Here is a 15397-nt window from a genome sequence, read left to right on the forward strand (position 1 = left end):
TATATATATATGTATGTATATATATATATATATATATACATATATATATGTATATATAGTATACACGGAGTATACATATATTTATATTTACACACACACATATATATATATATATATATACACACACACATATATACATACACACAAATATATATGTATATACACACACAAATATATATATATATATATATATATATATATATATATATATATATATATATATATATATATATATATATATATTGGCCCTAGTGTGTGAATCTGAGTGTGAATGTTGTCTGTCTATCCGTGTTGGCCCTGCGATGAGAGGGCGACTTGTCCAGGGTGTACGCCTCCTTCCGCCCGATTGTAGCTGAGATAGGCACCAGCGCCCCCCGCGACCCCAAAAGGGAATAAGCGGTAGAAATTGGATGGATAGATGGATATACACACACACACACACCTATATATATATATATATATATATATATATATATATATATATATTCATATATATATATATATTCATATATATATATATATACACACACATATTTATATATTCATATATATATTTTTTTAATCATAATAATATAGTAATTTAATACAGTAAAACATGTACAAATGAACAACAAAAATACAATAAAAAATATAAATAATATACATATAAAATAAATAATATTTCATATTAATTATTTGTTTTAAATCCTGCATCCTTTGTGTTTTTTGGTGTGCAATTGAGTTTATTAGGTTGGAGTGGAGAAAGAGAAAGAGAGAAGACAAATGTGTGCGTGGCCCCCACAGTGACAGGAAACAGGAAGTTCACTTGGAGTCCAAAGCTTGTCTCCCAACCCAATCTGGCAACAATGTGAAGCTGACCTTTTTTTTTTTTTCTTGCTAATTTTTGTAACATGAGAAGTGGCGGATGTAGTCATGTGACGGAAGCAAAACAGCCGTTAAGTTTGCAAAACTAATCGCCGTCTTTATCATTCCGGGCCGTCGCGTCGGGAGCACGAGTCCTGGCTCGGTCCAGAAGGTAGCTCTGCAGGACGTGAGCCGGCTAAGCGTTCTGGGACGGCTGCCCGGTGAGGGGTCCGGCTGACCCCCGAGTGTTAAAAAGCAAACAGCGGGATGGAGGAATGATGCAGAGTCACAGACGATGGACTTCTGACTTATTTATGTTTACTGGCATCCCTTCCAAGAACGGCCACACTTTTCACTCAGCCACGATTTAGTATCTTTTAGGAGGTATAAAAAAAAAAGTCTGCCTGTGTACTTGATATTTATGTCATCTCATTCTTTTTCTGCGCATCAACGTCCAAACTGTATCAAGCTGCACGCTCACCTTAGCATAAACACTAATGCCTGTTTGTGTAAGGAGGGGGGCGTGGCCTAGGCACATAAACACCCCAAATCAGGGTGTTTAGCGTCCTCTACAACCTGTTGTCACGTCCGCTTTTCTACCATACAAACAGCGTGCAGGTCCAGTCACATAATATGTGCGGTTTTTACACACACACAAGTGAATGCAAGGCATACTTGGTCAACAGCCATACAGGTCACACTGAGGGTGGCCGTATAAACAACTTTAACACTGTTACAAAAATGTGCCACACTACACACTCACTACAGTGAGTGTGTGTATGCAGTGTAGTGAGTGTGTATGCAGTATTTTGTGTGTATGCAGTGCAGAGAGTGTGTGTATGCAGTGTAGTGAGTGTGTGTATGCAGTGTAGAGAGTGTGTGTATGCAGTGTAGTGAGCGTGTAGATGCACTGTAGTGGGCATGTGGATGCAGTGTAGTGAGTGTGTAGATGCAGTGTAGTGAGTGTGTAGATGCAATGCAGTGAGTGTGTAGATGCAGTGTAGTGAGTGTGTATACAGTGTAGTGAACGTGTGTATGCAGTGTAGTGTGTGTGTATACAGTGTAGTGAACGTGTGTATGCAGTGTAGTGAGTGTGTGTGTATGCAGTGTAGTGAACGTGTGTATGCAGTGTAGTGAGTGTGTGTATGCAGTGTAGTGAGTGTGTAGATGCAGTGTAGTGAGTGTGTATACAGTGTAGTGAACGTGTGTATGCAGTGTAGTGAGTGTGTGTATGCAGTGTAGTGAACGTGTGTATGCAGTGTAGTGAGTGTGTGTATGCAGTGTAGTGAGTGTGTGTATGCAGTGTAGTGAGTGTGTGTAAGCAGGGCAAAGAGTTTGTGTGTGTGCAGTGTAGTGAGTGTGTGTATGCAGTGTAGAGTGTGTGTATGCAGGGTAGTGAGTGTGTGTATGCAGTGTAGCGTTTGTATGCAGTGTAGTGAGTGTGTGTATGCAGTGTAGCGTGTGTATGCAGTGTAGTGAGTGTGTGTATGCAGTGTAGAGAGTGTGTGTATGCAGTGTAGCTTGTGTATGCAGTGTAGTGAGTGTGTGTATGCAGTGTAGAGAGTGTGTGTATGCAGTGTAGAGTGTGTGTATGCAGTGTAGAGAGTGTGTATGCAGTTTAGAGAGTGTGTATGCAGTGTAGAGAGTGTGTATGCAGGGTAGTGAGTGTGTGTATGCAGTGTAGCGTGTGTATGCAGTGTAGTGAGTGTGTGTATGCAGTGTAGAGTGTGTGTATGCAGTGTAGAGAGTGTGTATGCAGTGTAGAGAGTGTGTATGCAGTGTAGAGAGTGTGTGTATGCAGTGTAGAGTGTGTGTATGCAGTGTAGAGAGTGTATGCAGGGTAGTGAGTGTGTGTGTATGCAGTGTAGAGAGTGTGTATGCAGTGTAGAGTGTATGTGTAAGTAGGGTAGTGAGTGTGTGTGTATGCAGTGTAGCGTGTGTATGCAGTGTACAGTGTGTGCATGCAGTGTAGAGAGTGTGTGTATGCAGTGTAAATGAGTGTGTGCATGTAGTATAGTGAGTGTGTAGATGCAGTGTAGTGAGCATGTGTATGCAGTGTAGAGATTGTTTGTATGCAGTGTAGTGAGTGTGTATGCAGTGTAGTGAGTGTGTGTATGCAGTATAGTGAGTGTGTGTATGGAGTGCAGTGCGTGTGTATGTAGTGCAGTGAGCATGTGTATGCAGTGTAGTAAAAGTGTATTCAGTGCAGTGAGTGTGTATGCAGTGTAGTGAGTGTGTGTATGCAGTGTAGTGAGTGTGTGTATGCAGTGTAGTGAGAGTGTGTATGCAGTGTAGTAAGTGTGTGTGTGTATGCAGTATAGTGAGTGTGTGTATGCAGTGTAGTGAGTGTGTGTATGCAGTGTAGTGAGTGTGTGTATGCAGTGTGGTGAGTGTGTGTATGCAGTGTAGTGAGTGTGTGTGTATGCAGTGTAGTGAGTGTGTATGCAGTGTAGTGTGTGTATGCAGTGTAGTGAGTGTGTGTGTATGCAGTGTAGTGAGTGTGTGTATGCAGTGTAGTGAGTGTGTGTATGCAGTGTAGTGAGTGCGTGTGTATGCAGTGTAGTGAGTGTGTATGCAGTATAGTAAGTGTGTGTATGCAGTGTAGTGAGAGTGTGTATGCAGTGTAGTGAGTGTGTGTATGCAGTGTAGTGAGTGTGTGTGTATGCAGTGTAGTGAGTGTGTATGCAGTATAGTGAGTGTGTGTATGCAGTGTAGTGAGTGTGTATGCAGTGCAGTGAGTGTGTGTATGTAGTGCAGTGAGTGTGTGTATGCAGTGTAGTGAGTGTGTATGCAGTGTAGTGAGTGTGTGTATGCAGTGTAGTGAGTGTGTATGCAGTGTAGTGAGTGTGTATGCAGTGTAGTGAGTGTGTGTATGCAGTGTAGTGAGAGTGTGTGTATGCAGTATAGTGAGTGTGTGTATGCAGTGTAGTGAGTGTGTATGCAGTGTAGTGAGTGTGTGTATGCAGTGCAGTGAGTGTTAAGCAGGTAATGTGGTCAATGGCAGCTGTCTTGTGTCCCCCGCAGGGACAAAGCGTCCTTGTAGTGGCGGAGAGGAGCCGAGCGAGCGGCGACGTCTCTCTCGCGGAGAGAAGAGTTTTGTTTCCCCCGTTCTTGCCGAGCAGCAGCGGCAGCGTAATTTATTTGATGCGCACGTTCACATGACACAGGAGCGGCGCAGGGACGTCTTGGTATTGGGGAATCTTTCAATAAATCAATGTGACTTTAAACACATTTCCCCGGCGACGCCGCTGACCCGATAAGAAGTCGACTAATCTCTTTTGCTTTGAAGCAGATCTAGTGCGCATCTATCACCAAGGTTATTTGTCAATGGCTGCTAATCCAGGTAAATGTGGCCGCGCCTGCAGCGCCCGTTCTCATGTCTGAAGTTTCCCGGCCTTGGGAAAGTACGAGCGGCCGGCTTAACGCCGGAACAAAAGAAACCTTATGGATCTTTGCTGCAAAATGTCGGTTCAGGAAGGGGTTCCTCTTACTTTACAAAGTCCAGAGCTGATTTGGTTTTTTTTCTTTTCCTGGTAATGTGATGTCACTATTGATCTCACTTAAAGCCTGTTTTCCTTTTGTGTGTGTGTGCGTGTGTGTGTGTGTGTGTGTGTGTGTGTGTGTGCACTCATAAAACAACACAAGATATGTTTGCAAATGTAAACACGCACAGTGCTCGACCACAACGTGCAGTAGATTCATTACGTAGCACTTTACCTGACACATGAAACATGACAAAATTGGGGGAGGAGGGGGAGTGCACTATCCACTTCAGCCGCCAGTATCAATCAATCAATCAATCAATCGTTTATTTACATAGCCCTAAATCACAAGTGTCTCAAAGGGCTGCACAAGCCACGACAACATCCTCGGTTCAGATCCCACATCAGGGCAATAAATTGACTCACAAAAGGACCACAATTAGAGCACATAGTCAACAAATACCTCTGTCAGGGTCAATGAAAACCGCATGAACAACAAATAAAATATGTTTTCATGCAACTATTCATTCTGAGACAATTGTACATAGAGCATTGAATATCTTCAAACGTGTATTGTGGGCGATCCCGACTTTGACCACAGCGTCGGTTGCTATGTTGAGCGGCGCTTTCCATCATTTTCAGCAGACCGTATTGCAAAATGACTAAACCACCCTCCCCCTTCCTCTCAGATCCACCCAGCAATGAGGTCATAAGAAGTCCTTCCGTACTGTGTCAGCACAGAGGAGACGTCGATAACTTACAGTTTCCTCAAACTCTTTTCAACGTTTTGACGAAAAATTTCATATAAATGCTATGCTGTGCTAATGTTATGATGAGTATTTGTTCGTGCAGTACCATGCGACATTTGTATTTGTATGCTTGTTTATTTGCTGATTATTGTAGACTGTAAGTGTACAGGAAAACACAGGGAGTCTGGACATATATGCACACAGTATACAATTATTTTACTAAACCACTTAAGGCTTACTGGCCACATGCGTGGACGGCACCTTTTAGCTCTTATTTCCAAAATTGTGTACACTACTGTTTTGGGGTCTTATGGCCACTTATGTGGACACTTATACTGCCACCTGGTGGTGTCAGAAGAGTATAATATGTAATGGAATTTGGAAATAAAAAAGTGTAAAAATAAGAATTAGCATGTCACTAAACATGAAGTACACATTTTTTACTAATAGAATAAGTACATCATATCAAAATATGAGTCTTAGTTTTTATTCTAATTAGGGGACCGATAAGTCCAAATAGCAAAGAAAAAGAAAAAAAAAAGCATGTAAACAAACAGCTTGGGCCTTAAGAGGTTAAAACAATATTTAAAAAATACAGATAAATATTAATAATGAAAATTAACAAATAAGACATTACTTCAAAGTCTTAGTATGTACATATTTATTAAATTGAACAAATATAATTTATAATGAGATAAAATGTATTATTTTTTGAATAAAAAAAAGATTGTAAAATGTATGCCTTTTTACATAATGTTATTTTTTATCATATGGACTGGACTCTCACTATTATTGGATCCACTATGGACTGGACTCTCACTATTATGTTAGATCCACTATGGACTGGACTCTCACTATTATGTTAGATCCACTATGGACTGGACTCTCACTATTATGTTAGATCCACTATGGACTGGATTTTGACTATTATGATAGATCCACTATGGACTGGACTCTCACTATTATTAGATTCACTATGGACTGGACTCTCACTATTATGTCAGACCCACTATGAACTGGACTCTCACTATTATGATAGATCCACTATGGACTGGACTCTCACTATTATTAGATCCACTATGGACTGGACTCTCACTATTATGAGAGATCCAATATGGACTGGACTCTCACTATTATTAGATTCACTATGGACTGGACTACCACTATTATGTTAGATCCACTATGGACTGGACTCTCACTATTATTAGATCCACTATGGACTGGACTCTCACTATTATGTTAGATCCACTATGAACTGGACTCTCACTATTATGATAGATCCACTATGGACTGGACTCTCACTATTATTAGATCCACTATGGACTGGACTCTCACTATTATGAGAGATCCAATATGGACTGGACTCTCACTATTATTAGATTCACTATGGACTGGACTACCACTATTATGTTAGATCCACTATGGACTGGACTCTCACTATTATTAGATCCACTATGGACTGGACTCTCACTATTATGTTAGATCCACTATGGACTGGACTCTCACTATTATGTTAGATCCACTATGGACTGGACTCTCACTATTATTAGATCCACTATGGACTGGACTCTCACTATTATGTTAGATCCACTATGGACTGGACTCTCACTATTATGTTAGATCCACTATGGACTGGACTCTCACTATTATGTTAGATCCATTATGGACTGGACTCTCACTATTATGTTGGATCCACTATGGACTGGACTCTCACTATTATGTTAGATCCACTATGGACTGGACTCTCACTATTATGTTAGATCCACTATGGACTGGACTCTCACTATTATGTTAGATCCACTATGGACTGGATTTTGACTATTATGATAGATCCACTATGGACTGGACTCTCACTATTATTAGATTCACTATGGACTGGACTCTCACTATTATGTCAGACCCACTATGAACTGGACTCTCACTATTATGATAGATCCACTATGGACTGGACTCTCACTATTATTAGATCCACTATGGACTGGACTCTCACTATTATGAGAGATCCAATATGGACTGGACTCTCACTATTATTAGATTCACTATGGACTGGACTACCACTATTATGTTAGATCCACTATGGACTGGACTCTCACTATTATTAGATCCACTATGGACTGGACTCTCACTATTATGTTAGATCCACTATGGACTGGACTCTCACTATTATGTTAGATCCACTATGGACTGGACTCTCACTATTATTAGATCCACTATGGACTGGACTCTCACTATTATGTTAGATCCACTATGGACTGGACTCTCACTATTATGTTAGATCCACTATGGACTGGACTCTCACTATTATGTTAGATCCATTATGGACTGGACTCTCACTATTATGTTGGATCCACTATGGACTGGACTCTCACTATTATGTTAGATCCACTATGGACTGGACTCTCACTATTATGTTAGATCCACTATGGACTGGACTCTCACTATTATGTTAGATCCACTATGGACTGGATTTTGACTATTATGATAGATCCACTATGGACTGGACTCTCACTATTATTAGATTCACTATGGACTGGACTCTCACTATTATGTCAGACCCACTATGAACTGGACTCTCACTATTATGATAGATCCACTATGGACTGGACTCTCACTATTATTAGATCCACTATGGACTGGACTCTCACTATTATGAGAGATCCAATATGGACTGGACTCTCACTATTATTAGATTCACTATGGACTGGACTACCACTATTATGTTAGATCCACTATGGACTGGACTCTCACTATTATTAGATCCACTATGGACTGGACTCTCACTATTATGTTAGATCCACTATGGACTGGACTCTCACTATTATGTTAGATCCACTATGGACTGGACTCTCACTATTATTAGATCCACTATGGACTGGACTCTCACTATTATGTTAGATCCACTATGGACTGGACTCTCACTATTATGTTAGATCCACTATGGACTGGACTCTCACTATTATGTTAGATCCATTATGGACTGGACTCTCACTATTATGTTGGATCCACTATGGACTGGACTCTCACTATTATGTTAGATCCACTATGGACTGGACTCTCACTATTATGTTAGATCCACTATGGACTGGACTCTCACACTATTATGTTAGATCCACTATGGACTGGACTCTCACACTATTATGTTAGATCCACTATGGACTGGACTCTCACTATTATGTTAGATCCACTATGGACTGGACTTACACTATTATGTTAGATCCACTATGGACTGGACTCTCACTATTATGTTAGATCCACTATGGACTGGACTCTCACACTATTATGTTAGATCCACTATGGACTGGACTCTCACTATTATGTTAGATCCACTATGGACTGGACTCACACTATTATGTTAGATCCACTATGGACTGGACTCACACTATTATGTTAGATCCACTATGGACTGGACTCTCACTATTATGTTAGATCCACTATGGACTGGACTCACACTATTATGTTAGATTCACTATGGACTGGACTCACACTATTATGTTAGATCCACTATGGACTGGACTCTCACTATTATGTTAGATCCAATATGGACTGGACTCTCACTATTATTAGATTCACTATGGACTGGACTCTCACTATTATGTCAGACCCACTATGAACTGGACTCTCACTATTATGTTAGATCCAATATGGGCTGGACTCTCACTATTATTAGATTCACTATGGACTGGACTCTCACTATTATGTTAGATCCACTATGGACTGGACTCTCACTATTATTAGATTCACTATGGACTGGACTGTCACTATTATGATAGATCCACTATGGACTGGACTCTCACTATTATTAGATTCACTATGGACTGGACTCTCACTATTATGTTAGATCCACTATGGACTGGACTCTCACTATTATGTTAGATCCACTATGGACTGGACTCTCACTATTATGATAGATCCAATATGGGCTGGACTCTCACTATTATTAGATCCACTATGGACTGGACTCTCACTATTATGTTGGATCCACTATGGACTGGATTTGGACTATTATTAGATTCACTATGGACTGGACTCTCACTATTATGTCAGACCCACTATGGACTGGACTCTCACTATTATGATAGATCCAATATGGACTGGACTCTCACTATTATGTTAGATCCACTATGGACTGGACTCTCACTATTATGTTAGATCCACTATGGACTGGACTCTCACTATTATGTTAGATCCACTATGGACTGGACTCTCACTATTATGTTAGATCCACTATAAACTGGACTCTCACTATTATGTTAGATCCACTATGGACTGGACTCTCACTATTATGTTAGATCCACTATGGACTGGACTCTCACTATTATGTTAGATCCACTATGGACTGGACTCTCACTATTATGTTAGATCCACTATGGACTGGACTCTCACACTATTATGTTAGATCCACTATGGACTGGACTCTCACACTATTATGTTAGATCCACTATGGACTGGACTCTCACTATTATGTTAGATCCACTATGGACTGGACTCTCACTATTATGTTGGATCCACTATGGACTGGACTCTCACTATTATGTTAGATCCACTATGGACTGGACTCTCACTATTATGTTAGATCCACTATGGACTGGACTCTCACTATTATGTTAGATCCACTATGGACTGGACTCTCACTATTATGTTGGATCCACTATGGACTGGACTCTCACTATTATGTTAGATCCACTATGGACTGGACTCTCACTATTATGTTAGATCCACTATGGACTGGACTCTCTCACTATTATGTTAGATCCACTATGGACTGGACTCTCACTATTATGTTAGATCCACTATGGACTGGACTCTCACTATTATGTTAGATCCACTATGGACTGGACTCTCTCACTATTATGTTAGATCCACTATGGACTGGACTCTCACTATTATGTTAGATCCACTATGGACTGGACTCTCACTATTATGTTGGATCCACTATGGACTGGACTCTCACTATTATGTTAGATCCACTATGGACTGGACTCTCACTATTATGTTAGATCCACTATGGACTGGACTCTCTCACTATTATGTTAGATCCACTATGGACTGGACTCTCACTATTATGTTAGATCCACTATGGACTGGACTCTCACTATTATGTTAGATCCACTATGGACTGGACTCTCACACTATTATGTTAGATCCACTATGGACTGGACTCTCACTATTATGTTAGATCCACCATGGACTGGACTCTCACTATTATGTTAGATCCACTATGGACTGGACTCTCACTATTATGTTAGATCCACTATGGACTGGACTCTCACTATTATGTTCAATCCACTATGGACTAGACTCTCACTATTATATTAGATCCACTATGGACTGGACTCTCACTATTATGTTAGATCCACTATGGACTGGACTCTCACTATTATGTTAGATCTACTATGGACTGGACTCTCACTATTATGTTAGATCCACTATGGACTGGACTCTCACTATTATGTTAGATCCACTATGGACTGGACTCTCACTATTATGTTAGATCCACTATGGACTGGACTCTCACTATTATGTTAGATCTACTATGGACTGGACTCTCACTATTATGTTAGATCCACTATGGACTGGACTCTCACTATTATGTTAGATCCACTATGGACTGGACTCTCACTATTATGTTAGATCCACTATGGACTGTCAATAGTAGCTTCACCACTTTAGTCATTTTTGCACGGAAGAAAATTCTCTATGACTCAAGCTACAGACTTCTTCTGTTTATTCTGATTTATAATAATTTTATTTTTCTGTCACCCTCCTCTCGTGCAAAAAGGCATATTTGTCATCCGCTCAGCAGTTTTCCCTTCCTCTCCTCCGTGTGTTTACGTCCAGCGTGGGAGTCCAACACTCGCCTCCATTGTTTGACGTTGTACGTCCGCGCGCCTAAATAAACGTCAACAATATAAAAGGAGGACGCAATCAAACTGTTTGGAGCGCGCATGAGGACCCCCCGCGGCTTGTTTGGTTTACGGTGGGATCAGAGAGCAGGCAGGGTGCATGATGGGAAGAGGTCTTCATTTGAGTCAGGCTGTTTATTGTCATTCATGTCGTAAATCTCAATTTTAAGCATGACACTTTTGGGGCCTGAAAATGAAAAAGGACTTTTATTTCAACATAAACCACATGGAAATAACAAAGCTGCACGGGACTTGAACACATGTTGACACCAACACAACTCTACACAAACGAGAAGGAAGAAGCAGAGTTTATTTAATGACTAATATCAATCAATCAATCAATCAATGTTTACTTATATAGCCCTAAATCACTAGTGTCTCAAAGGGCTGCACAAACCACTACGACATCCTCGGTAGGCCCACATAAGGGCAAGGAAAACTCACACCCAGTGGGACGTCGGTGACAATGATGACTATGAGAACCTTGGAGAGGAGGAAAGCAATGGATGTCGAGCGGGTCTAACATGATACTGTGAAAGTTCAATCCATAATGGATCCAACACAGTCGCGAGAGTCCAGTCCAAAGCGGATCCAGGCGGATCTATTAACACTGACACGATTGTATATACGGCGGATACTGCCCTCCAAAGTCTTTGTAGTATGGTACAGGTGTAAGGTAACTGAGGGTCCGAAAAGAACCAGGAGAAAGTGGTTGGCTCCGAATAGGAAAGGAAGGGAGCCTGGGGGGGGTGGGGGTGGGGGTGCTGTAATCTTGGAAAGGTTTGCTATATCATAATTATCCTGTTAAGTAACAGCGGCGCGGCCCCCCCGGGGGGATTGGTCTTAAATGGAAGATTTGCGAGGAGAACGGGTCAGAGAGGGAGCGGGAACACAGCTTCCAGTCGGCAGGAAATCCTGTTTACATTTACATAATCATATCAGCGTGCTCGTCTTCGCCTTGTTCTGAGAAGGAAGGGGCTCATTGGAGGAGTGGGGGGGGGGCTTAGAGGGGGGGGCTTCTTTATGCTGTCGCTTGTTCGGCCTTTTTTATTCCTTCTTCTTCTCTTAAAAGTGATGCCAGCCTTGGCGCCGCTGCCGCTTCTTTCAAACGCGCTGCCAGAACCTCCCAGCGCCTCTTAGCGTCTTCCCGCCTCGTCGTGTCGCCTTGGCTCGCTCGGACCGCCGAGGTCCCCCCCCCCCGCCGCGTTAAGAAAGAAGAAGGCAGAGGTCTTAATTGAGAGCGGCAAACTGTTGGATCGCCGCGGAGCTTTTCCGACAGCGGCGTTTACTCCACTGCCAAAGCGGACTCAGACCCGGATTCAACCCGGTTTGAAGTTAGAGCTTCTGATCCCACATAAACACCACACTTTTTGTGTCCTTGGATGATAAACATGAGCTCTCGTCTGGTGTCACGCCGTAAGCGTAACTGCGGCGCATGAAAGCCAAAGCACTGTGGCTTGCTTTGTCAGCTCAGGCTTACAGGATTGTCCCTATAAAACTTGTTCGCACGGATATCAGAGCCTTGGATAATGGGCGATACAGATATTGATCCGATATGATATCATGCAGAAAGTATTTGTATTATTTTGTAGTGAGGAATGTTCCAAAAAAGGCTTGATTAAGTGAAAACAGTGAGAAAACATTATCCATCCATCCATCCATTTCCTACCGCTTATTCCCTTTTGGGGTCGCGGGGGGCGCTGGCGCCTATCTCAGCTACAATCGGGCGGAAGGCGGTGTACACCCTGGACAAGTTTCCACCTCATCGCAGGGCCAACACAGATAGACAGACAACATTCACACACTAGGGACCATTTAGTGTTGCCAATCAAACTATCCCCAGGTGCATGTCTTTGGAAGTGGGAGGGGCCTATCCCCAGGTGCATGTCTTTGGAGGTGGGAGGAAGCCGGAGTACCCGGAGGGAACCCACGCATTCACGGGGAGAACATGCAAACTCCACACAGGAAGATCCCGAGCCTGGATTTGAACCCAGGACTGCAGGACCTTCGTATTGTGAGGCAGACGCACGTAACCATATTTTATTAGCTGTCTGAAATGGATTTAGGCTGTCTTTAAGTTGTGGTGGAGTGGTAATTGTTTTTTTTTTTTGGGCGACACGATAGCTAATGACGCAGTAAACTGAACGATGCAGATACGTTTATTACTGGATACTTTCTAACACATTTCTGCGTTAGAGACTTTGTACGTGTAAGTCAGGGGTGTCCAAACACTTTGACTTGGGGGCCACATTGGGGTAAAAAAAAATGTCGTTGAGGGCCAAAAGTCGACTGCATGTACAGTAACTATATATATATATATATATATATATATATATATATATATATATTAGGGCTGGACAACGATTAAAAATTTTAATCAAAGTTAATCACACTATTTCTCCGATTAATCACTATTAACTGCATTGTATACACAAAGCCCAATAATGAATTCAAAAGTAGTGTGTAGTGCACCTTTATTGGAATATTCTCCCACATGAACAAAAGCGCCAAAACATTTGTTGTTCAAACACAATTTAAATCAGTCCTTGTTAAACAGTAGCAGTTAAATAGCATATTTTATGAAAATCAACTCCAAAAATGTAAATACAAACATTTAAGCTTATTGCCACTGCCAGGGTATTTAAGTTATCCTGTTTGTTATGGAAAATAAATATAATCTACATACAAATCTCTGAGCCACAATCATAACATCTGAACAGGCAATTTCTGAGGTAACAGCAGAAACATTTTTTTTATCTTATGTTTAAAAAACCTATATTATAGGTAGTGGGCTGTTTTAGGGAATTTTTGATCAAATTATCCGTAGTAGCAATATTAATAATGTTGTGTTTATTCTGCGTAGTGCACTTAAAATAATTATATCTAGGAATTGATATGATGGGAATTTTCCGATTGTTTGCTTGGTGCTTTGATAAACTGAAGGCATCATATACATGGTACTATATTGTGATGTTATGTGCCAGGGAAAAAAAGAACTACCCTACCCAGCATGCAACAGGAGTGACGAGCATGTATAGTTTGTGTCGCCATGACGGCATCTTGTATGTTGTGATATGCACGCTCTGAAAGCAAACGTTAAGAACTCAGCCAACACTCCTCGTCTGCATTATTCATAAATAGAAAGACAACACATATACTCCGCTGCTTCACAAACCGCTGGATGTATAGAAACAGATAAATATTTTTATAAAAAGAAGAGAAAAACTAGCTAATTCGACTCTTTTTGAAAAAATTAAAAAAAGAATTTATGGAACCTCATTAGTAATTTTTCCTGATTAAGATTAATTTTAGAATTTTGATGACATGTTTTAAATAGGTTAAAATCCAATCTGCACTTAGTTAGAATATATAACAGATTGGACCAAGCTATATTTCTAAAAAAGACAAATATTTTTTTTTAAATTTGAATCATAAAAAGTTTGAAGAAAAACAGAAGCTAAAATGAAGAATTAAATTAAAATGTTTTTATTATTCTTTACAATAAAAAAAAATACTTGATTTAAATTGTCAGGAAAGAAGAGGAAGGAATTTAAAAGGTAAAAAGGTATATGTGTTTAAAAATCCTAAAATCATTTTTAAGGTTGTATTTTTTTTCTAAAATTGTCTTTCTCAAAGTTATAAGAAGCATAGTAAAAACATAAATGAATTTATTTAAACACGTGAATTAGATTAGATTAGATAGTACTTTATTTATTCCTTCAGGAAAATTAAAGACCAAAACCAAGTCTTTAAAATCTTTTCTTGGATTTTCAAATTCTATTTGAGTTTTGTCTCTCTTAGAATTAAAAATGTCGAGCAAAGCGAGACCAGCTTGGTAGTAAATAAATACAATTTAAAAAATAGAGGCAGCTCACTGGTAAGTGCTGCTATTTGAGCTATTTTTAGAACAGGCCAGCGGGCGACTCATCTGGTCCTTACGGGCCACCTGGTGCCCGCGGGCACCGCGTTGGTGACCCCTGCATCAGGATATACATTGAATACATATAATTATTTATATTAATTACAATCATGATGGCAACACTAAATGGTCCCTAGTGTGTGAATGTTGTCCGTCTATCTGTGTTGGCCCTGCGATGAGGTGGCGACTTGTCCAGGGTGTACCCCGCCTTCCGCCCGATTGTAGCGGAGATAGGCGCCAGCGCCCCCCGCGACCCCGAAAGGGAATAAGCGGTAGGAAATGGATGGATGGACAATCATGATGCAGTACTGTAAGTCAAATGACGCGGATGTTACTGGGTACTTACTTTCTTGCCTTGGAGACTTTGTGAAGTGAATAGTGAATTATATTCATATAGCACTTTTCTCTAGTGACTCAAAGTGCTTTACGTAGTGAAACCCAATATCTAAGTTACATTTAAACCAGTGTGGGTGGCACTGGGAGCAGGTGGGTAAAGGGTCT

The 15397-nt window shown here is 40.8% G+C and overlaps 1 protein-coding gene and 1 long non-coding RNA gene across 4 annotated transcripts in view; one reads left to right on the forward strand and one right to left on the reverse strand.

Moving 5' to 3' along the window:
• znf536 (zinc finger protein 536) overlaps window positions 1-15397 on the forward strand; it is a 650381-nt gene that overhangs the window by 604289 nt on the left and 30695 nt on the right. The gene's annotated exons all lie outside the window — the stretch shown is intronic.
• LOC133548226 (uncharacterized) overlaps window positions 1-15397 on the reverse strand; it is a 69414-nt gene that overhangs the window by 750 nt on the left and 53267 nt on the right. The gene's annotated exons all lie outside the window — the stretch shown is intronic.

Source organism: Nerophis ophidion, linkage group LG02 (assembly GCF_033978795.1).
Source record: "Nerophis ophidion isolate RoL-2023_Sa linkage group LG02, RoL_Noph_v1.0, whole genome shotgun sequence".
Lineage (NCBI taxonomy): Eukaryota > Metazoa > Chordata > Actinopteri > Syngnathiformes > Syngnathidae > Nerophis > Nerophis ophidion.